This window comes from Phyllostomus hastatus, unplaced genomic scaffold (assembly GCF_019186645.2).
Source record: "Phyllostomus hastatus isolate PE091 unplaced genomic scaffold, TTU_PhHast_1.1 phas_scaffold_78, whole genome shotgun sequence".
In the NCBI taxonomy this organism is placed as follows: Eukaryota; Metazoa; Chordata; class Mammalia; order Chiroptera; family Phyllostomidae; genus Phyllostomus; species Phyllostomus hastatus.
Window position 1 is genome coordinate 48,999,502 of NW_025334041.1, and position 8,697 is coordinate 49,008,198.

General features: G+C 41.8%; 1 pseudogene; it reads right to left on the bottom strand.

Moving 5' to 3' along the window:
* Positions 1–458: 458 nt before the first annotated feature.
* On the bottom strand, positions 459–7,762 carry LOC123811232 (annotated as a pseudogene).
* Between the last annotated feature and the right edge of the window lie 935 nt (positions 7,763–8,697).

Consider the following 8,697-nt stretch of genomic DNA (forward strand, 5'->3'; position numbering starts at 1 on the left):
AGTTAGGTCATGACCAGTTATATCATGGGTCAAATTCATGCCCATCTCCCTCGCTCAAAGCATGGCCACAGCTACTTAACATATCTATGAAGCTAGCCAGCTGTTATAGACATGTAAAATAACCCATTTTGCATATTGGGTATAAAGCTGACCAACTGTTGATATGCAAAATAACTCACAAGGGCCCTGGTCCATGTGTCCCATCCCCTGGTCCAGACTTCTGAGGGTGAGGATATCCTATATTTATATATTTTCTGGACACCGCAAGTTCTGGACCCCATTACAAACCCCTCTCTGGGGGGCCCTGGCTACACCGCATTACACAGGCACAAAATTCGAAATATACATAAACTGAGGTAGGGTGATAAAAGTGGGCTGAAAGAAACCACAGGATTAAATTGTGTATTTTGCTTGCATAAGAGCTTTGGTGTGAACAGGAAATGTGTAATCACATAGCTCTAGTAGTGCAAGGGGCTTCTGTAATCTGTGGCAACTGCCAGGCGGTGGGCAAACTGCTGGTGTGTTCTGCTGGAGACTTCTCCAAGAGCTCGCTTCTTCTCAGCCTCTTCTTTCTTGGGTTCTTGTTTCAGTTTGTAATCAGCCCAGCAACTTTGGTCACATCTTCAGCCAGCACGGAGCAGGGTAGTTTCACAGAAGGAAGGCAGAGTTCATTGGCAATATGTTTTTGATCATCATGGCTTCCTCCTCTGTCTTCCCTTTCAGCCATTTGGTGGCTAATGAGCCGGGGGTGATTGTAGAACCACAGCCAAGGGTTTTAAACCTGGTATCCTCGATCTTTCCCCTTTCATCCACTTGGATCTGCCATTTCATTACATCACCACAGGCTGGAATCCCCACCAATCCAGTTTCAACATTTTTAGATGTCTTGCCAAGAGACCCCACATTTGAGGATTTTTATAATGATCATCTATCTTCTTGTGATGGAGCTGGGCTCCAGACAGCAGGGGCAAGGCTACCAGCCACCACCACCTTGCACAGACAGGCCAAGCCTAAAGCATCTACACTGGAAAAATCCCAATGGTATGTACTATATTTTCAAACTTGAACCATTTGGGCCATGCAGCTGCCCATGAACTAACTGATAAAAGCTAAGGTTTCTAGTGCAGACAATGGTATTTATAAGTAAAGCTTTTTTCATTCCATTGTTTGCCATGATCCACATCCTGACAGCCAGGCCTGCCCTGCCCACGTGAGAGCAAGCCCACAGCCTTGCCAGCTCCACCCCATGCAGTGTCAGCCAGAAGAGTCCTTATTGTAGCAAATGAAAGCCACACTAGCTACTCAGTCTTTCCTTCTTACACATGAATGGACAATTTAGGATTGCTAGGCACAGGAATAAAACTAGCAATAAGAGAGACCAAGATAAATAAATAATCAAAGAAACAGAAATAATTCAGGAAACAGAGCCAATGAGCTATCCATAAACCAAGGTTAAAGTACTAGAAATAAGGAGCAATCAGGAAACATAAAGAACTATTAGAAATTATTAGTTACTGATATAAAAAAATACAACAAAGTTCTCAGACCTTAAAACAGAAAGACAAAAAGATAAAAAAAAATGAGATAAAAGTTGAGGCAATTTTATGTTTTGTGTGTTTTAGCTACCTCTCCCTACCCTCAACACACACACACAAATGCTGAAACAATACTAACTCAACAAGTCTAGCATTCAACAAGTCAATTCAGGAGAGGACAGAGACCATGAAGAAGAGGAAATTAGCAAAGAAATAATGAAAATTTTTTAAAGCCAAGGGATCACAAACCATGGCTTAAAAATTTGAAACTATCTATTAAATGCCCAGTTCAAGAATTTTAAAATACTTATTCCAAAACATATTACTATGAAATTTTAGAATGCCAAGTATAAAGAGAACATCTTTAAATCTTCCAGAAACTAAAACCAACTCAGCCACTAAAGAGCAAGCCAAAGTAGCCTCAGATCTCTCATTGGTGGTGGTGGGTGATGGAAGGCCACAGAGCTATACTTTCAAAGGTGTTAGGGAAAATAATTTTCAACCTGTTGCAGTGAGATTATATCTTGAAGTATTAATCTGCATGTTTCCTGTGTGTTTCTTTTCCTCTTTACTTACTCTTCAAACCACTAGGGTCCTTTCTTCTTCCAGTCTCTTCTACTCAGATTGGCATGAGTTACCCATTTTAGAAGAAGCAAGAAAGACTATGAAATTAAAAGGAACAAACCTTTAGACAAAGGACCAGACAGAAAGATATATTTTCATGCTTGCAGAACTAGTTTTTCCACTCCAAAAACTAAATAAAATGTGGACTGGGGAAGAAAAGAAAAGGGCAGAAGGACCACTTCAGAAAGGAATGAAGAAAGCTCTAAGTTGAAGGGGGGAATTGGCAAAATGGGAAAAGACTTTCTTCCAACCAGCATGTCAGCTGGTTGCCTGGAAACTGATTTGGTGTTGAACTGCCCATACTGGTTTCAGTCTCAAGTGAGGAACTCCACCCTTCTGATATTATGGCTGGCCATCAATCTATTGAGTGTCCAGTCTGATGAGATATTCATTAATATGAATAGACAGTGCACTGTCTGATGATATACACCCAAGATGTTTTGTGAAATGTTGGTGGCATGAATAAAATTGTTAGAATGTACTGGGACATGGACCTAACCCACCACCTATGCTAGAACAAAGAAGGTATAGTCACGGGCTAAATACCTGACCATGTATCAGCAACAGAAGCATAGCTGTTGGCATCCTGCTGGAAACCAGTTAAATTCTCACTGCCCCTTCCCCTCTCCCTTGACAGTTTTACAGAAGCAGCTCTCACCAATCAGATACCCTGGACACTGGGGCAGATCAGCAGGGTGATTCACCCTCTGCCCAGGGGTCTGCTACACACACCTTAAAAGCCCTCTATCTTTTCCCTTGGGGCTGCCATCGGTTGGGACCCAGCCTGCATGATTGCAGTGTCCTGCCTCAAGTAAAAGCCCCTAATTGGACTTTTCTGGCTCCAGGGCCTTTCTTAGCCACCTTGGCTACCTAACAAAAATGCATTTTCCTCTGCTTAAAATTGGGCTGGGAAAAACCAGCTGAATATAGATAGCCCCATTCCAGTTACTTGAATACCATACCCAGTCAAACTATCAAATGCATTGACAAAACTGAGATATTTTGAGACATTCATATCTTAGTTTTATACTATTTTTAGGAAGTTTCTTGATCTATTTTATCAAAATGAGGGGAGGCAAGAAAGGAAGATATGGGATTCAATAAACACACTAAATATAATATAAACAAACAGTAAAGGGAAACCCTAGTATTCTCAGAATATTTGCGATAGTATAGACCTAGAATATAAATAATTCTTTTTTTTTTAATCCTCACCCAAGGACATTTTTTCATTGTTTTTAGAAAGAGAGAAAGGGAGAGGGGGAGAGAGAGAGAAACATTGATTGTTGCTTCCATACATGCCCCGACCGGGGATCAAACCCTCAGCCCAGGTATGTGTCCCGACCAGGGATCAAAACCTGCAACTTTTTGGTTTATAGGACAATGCTCCAACCAAATGAGCCACACCAGCCAGGGTAAAAATAAGCATTTCTTTTAAGGAACAGGAGAATGGAGGTCTCTGTGGGAAGGTGGCCTCTATTCTAAAGGTAATCTTGATGAAAAAGGTGGTGTATGGACATAATGTTTGTGTCACCTCAAAAATCATCTATTAAAACCCTACCCTTCCCATGTGATGATATTAGGAGTTGGAGCCTTTTGGGGATAATTAGAATTACATGAGGTTATGAAGGTAGGGCCCTTATAAGAGTCACAAAATCTCTTTCTCTCTGCTCTCCACCACGTGAGGATACGACAAGAAGTTGCTGTCTACAACCTGGAAGAGTGCCCTCACCAGAACCAAAACTTACTGGCACCTTGTTCTTGACCTCCCAGCCTGCAGAACTGGAGAGAAACGAGCTTCTGTTGTTTCAGCCACCCAATCTATGGAATGCTGTTATAGCAACCCAAACTGACTAAGACAGATAGTATAATGCAAAGAATTTTTCTAAACCAGTTCTTCAAGAAACAAATCAATGTGTGTGTGTGTGTGTGTGTGTGTGCCTTATAAGGCCACTAACCCCATCATGAGAGCTCCTCCTTCATGACCTAATTCCCACCCCACCCCCAACCATTCAAATGCCCATACTGCCAGTAACATCATATTGAGGATTAGGATTTCAACAATTGAATTTTGGGAGAACACAAACATCATTGCATAGCATCAACTATAGAACTGGGCAAAATGACTAACTATCTTTCGGGGAGTAAGACAAAGAAAAAGCATTGAAAAAGATGAGGGGCAGGCATTAGAAGGGGATATGAAAGTTCCAAGGCCGAATAAGGGATTGTGTGGCCCCTGATGATTACCTAGGATGTCTTTAAGTGTGAGGCAGGAAGGGAAGGGAGGGGCCCTAGAGGGCTCTTTCTGTTCTAAAGACTTGATGGCTCTCCTCCCTCTGTGGACCTGAAGTAATTGTGCTGTATCTGGGAGAGAGACCTGCTGACCTCCCCTCCCCAGCTTAGGCAGTATCTCTCAAACTTTTTCCTCACTGAGTCATGCCAGACCACAGAAGCTCACCTGGGTTTGCAGATAGGCAATAATGACAATTTGGCATGGATATGGTTAACTTTGCTTAGATTTTCTCCAAAAGCAATGAAAAAAGAGCTGCACAAAGTATATAAACAAGGGAAATTTGCTGTAGTGTACAAAGGTTTCCCATTGCCTCCCTTTATATTTTCTTTTCTCTTTTTACTATTTTTTAAATTGGGGTGGCATTGGTTAATATGATTATACATTTCAAGTGTAGAGTACTACCATACCTCATCTGTATATTGCATTTTGTGCTCATCACCAAGTTTAGTTTCCTGCCATCACCATATATTTGCCTGCCTTTGTCCTCTTCAATCTCCCCCCACCCAACCTTCCCCACTTTATCTTATAGCGATCTTCCCAGAGTTGGTGATCTTGGCAGCTTGCATGGATGCCTTTTATGCTCCAAGTCAGAAAATACTTACACTGGCATACAATGATTTTACTATCCAGGAAGTTACATCTCTCAAACCATTTATTTGGTTTATAGCCTTGAAATGTTTATTGTGTCAGACCTGAAACAAATCTCCCCTTATCTGTGCTTATGCTTCTGGGCTGACTTTTCCATTTATGTCCACTAGACAGGACGGCCATTACACATGCCTGACCTTCCAGAGGTGGACCTAGTTCTGTGAATAATAGCAGCTCACTTTAGTGAAGACTTAACTGGACAGAGAAGAGATGAGTATCTATTGACCTTTCTGGAGCAAGGAAGCTTCTAATATACCACATAAGAAAGGGAGGGCTGCAAGCAGTGTTTCAAAAGAATGTATTTTTTAGTGTTAGTGGAGAATAAAACAAATTTACAATATAGTTTCTTAATAAATCATAAACTACTTTTCTATTGTCATGAATTACATTGATGATGGTATTAAGGATATTTATAATGTTTTTTTTAATTTCATGAATCCTGATTTCAAATGTTTCAATTTGCAATGATTCATGAATACAGATTCCTTTAAAATTGGGATTTTTCAAATAGTTGTTTGGGTTTTTTGTTGTTGTTGTTATCAAGAAAACTTTTTAAAATACTTTCAGCAGTGTAAGAAATTACCTTCTGTACTTGGAGGGTAAATTTGTGATGACAGTGTTTCTTCTTTACAACTCCCCCTATCTTTTTGGAACAGGCTGTGATTGTGGGTGGATTATTCTGATATTACTGCTTTGGCTGTGCAGTATTTTGCAGTTTAAAAGTTGAATTTTTCTGTTATCACTGAACATGCATCCTTGCTAAACACACAATGGTAGTTCTCTAGGTATAAATGAGTTCTTTAGGTTCTGTTATTTCAGTTCAGTGGCCCTCAAATTTTAGCATGTATTAACATCACCTGGGAAGATTTTTTTAATGCACATATCTGGTCTTTACTCACAAAGTATAAGATTGAGTAGTCTGGGTAAGGGCCCAACTATCTCCACTTTAAGCTTTGACCTAAGAACCACATTCTGAGGGTAAATCATTGCCTTAGAGCAGATTTCTCAGTCTAAGCATGGCCGTGACGTTAGTTGAATGAGTACTTGCTGTGGGGCTGTTGTCTTCATCTTGGGAGACTTAGCAGCACCCCTAGCCTCTGCCTGCTGGATGCCAGTAACATCCCCATCTTCCTAGTTCTGACAAACAAAAATGTATCTAGACATTCTCAAATGCCCCCTGGAGTAGATCTGCAAATCACTGCCTTATGATCTTGGTTCTTATAAATTCAAATACCCTAGCCACCCAAGCATTCTTGTGAGTAATATATGGGACTTTAGTCTCACATATTAATTTTCTTAGGACTCTATATGATAAAATGGGTCTTTTGTCATGGAGAGTTCAAACTAAGGGCCTATGATTATTTCTAGCCCCCAGACAATTCTTATTTGACCAAAATATGTTTTAAATTATTGAAGTTATTTGCTAACAGCCCTAGGTGGTGTGCCTCAGTTGGTTGTCGTGTTGTTCCATAAATTGAAAGGTCACAGGTTTGATTCCCAGTCAGGGCACATGCCTAGATTATGGATTCAGTCCCCACTCGGGGTACATTCAAAAGACAACCAATTGATGCTTCTCTCTCATATCAATGTTTCTCTTCCTCCCTCTCGCCTTCCTTTCCCCTCTTTCTGAAGTCAATAAGCATGTCCTTGGGTGGGGATAAAAAAATTAGCTGCTAACAAACAAAATTTGAGATTTAGTTATTTCTGGCTTTGCTTGAAAAATGGGGTCTTTTCACATTAGCCTTGAAGGTAATGTCACAGGTGGGCACAGGTAACCAGGTTCTTAGTGATCGGGACAAAGAATTGAACCAAACACCCAGAGTTTATAGAAGAGAACATGGGAGCAGGCCAACTCCAAGCAGAGATTGACCTCATGGGCTGGAGGGACTCTATTCTTACAGGGCACATCCTTCCTGGCTAGTTTCGGTGGGCTTTACTGCGCGTGTACAAGTAGTAGCATTACTTTAAAGCTACTGAGCATGTGGTCTCCCATGATCCTCCCCAATTGGCCACCAGGGAAGAGGGTCCCACAATGCTACCAAATTGACCCCCGTTTCTCCTGCGGTCTCCCTGTACTAGGTTTGCCTTTCCCTAAGCCAGAGAATTATAGCTGTCCATGTTAGGGATTGGTGAAAAGGAAAGGAATTATTTATTCAAGTTACACAGCCTTAAGAGTAATGACTTAATGTCTTCATTAAAATCCCAAAGTCCTTTAAAACACCCACAAACACACACAGTCCTTCCTTTCCCCGTTTGCCCAGTCTGGGGTACCGTATCTCAGGGAAAGAAATAGAAGTCCATGGCTCAGGCAGCTCCCGGTTCTTCCCAGTAATCTGTCTCAGCTGGTAGTCCTCCCTTGGTTCCCAGCACTATCGGCTGTGTTGCCGGGATCTCCAGCTAAAGTCGTGTGGTGATTCTCTGCTAAAGCTGCATGGTGATTCTTCTCACCGCTGCAGCAGGGGTGGGGGAGGGGGGTGTCCCCCTACTCTGGCCAAAGCCATGTGGGTCTCCTCACTGCCACAGCTGCATGTTCCCTTCTTTACATGGCTGCAGCTGCATGGTTCCCTCTCCCTCAAGTCTGGGTTTAAACATCCTTCCAGCTTTACTGGGCTGCCATCCATGAGTCTTCGCAGGGGTAGCCCCATGTTGTGGAGCCCGTCATCTCCAAGCTCTCACACAGGCGCTGTAACTAGGGGGAGTTGCCTCCCAGTTACATCTTGGGGGGAAGTTCCTTCCATCCCCAAGGCTCAGATCATGGCCACAACTATTTAACATATCTATGCAACCAGTTAAAGGTTATAGTTAAAGGTTATATGTTATGGTTATAGGTAAAGGTTATAAAGGTTGTGTTAAATGACCACACCAGAGGTTAGCTGCAAAGGTTAGTTGCTATGCAAAACAGCTCTGAATGGCCCTGCTCCATGTGTCCCTTCCCACAACTCACACCTGTGGTGGAGGGTGAAGACATCCTATATATCTTTCTAATATTTCCAGGACACCTTGAGTTCTGGACCCCATTACAAGTCCTTCTTTTGGGGGCCCCCTGACTGTACCCTCCTACAGTAAGAATCAGCTGAACTAGAGGCACAGCTGAAGTAGAGACGCAGATGTGCTTTCCAGTTGCCCGAGTCCGCAGTTGGCAGGCCTCACTCATCCATAGTATCTGCCTGGCTCCTAGAGGCGCTGAATTTGCAATTCTGGGTTTAAAGCTCCACAACTACTAGCTGATGTGGAAAAATTCTGTTAGGGTTGGCAACTGTGATGCTAACTCTTGAATGTATTAAAAATGAATTATATTATAAGGCCATGGATCAAATATATTAATCTCCTGTGATTACTATATCTTCTCATATACATATGAAGAATTTTATGTACTTCCACCTTTCTAAAGTAAAATTTTGTTCATAGGCATTCAGCCCCATTTACTAATTTATCACATTCTACAAAACCTTTTTTTCATTGACTAATGCAAGTTTGCCTTCTGAGAATTCTCTCTTTCTTAAGTGCTGGTTCTTGATAGGCAAATGAACCATTTCCAGGGAATAGAAAAACAAAGGAGAAATGGGTGTGTGATGCACTCCTCTCCACAGTTACTCT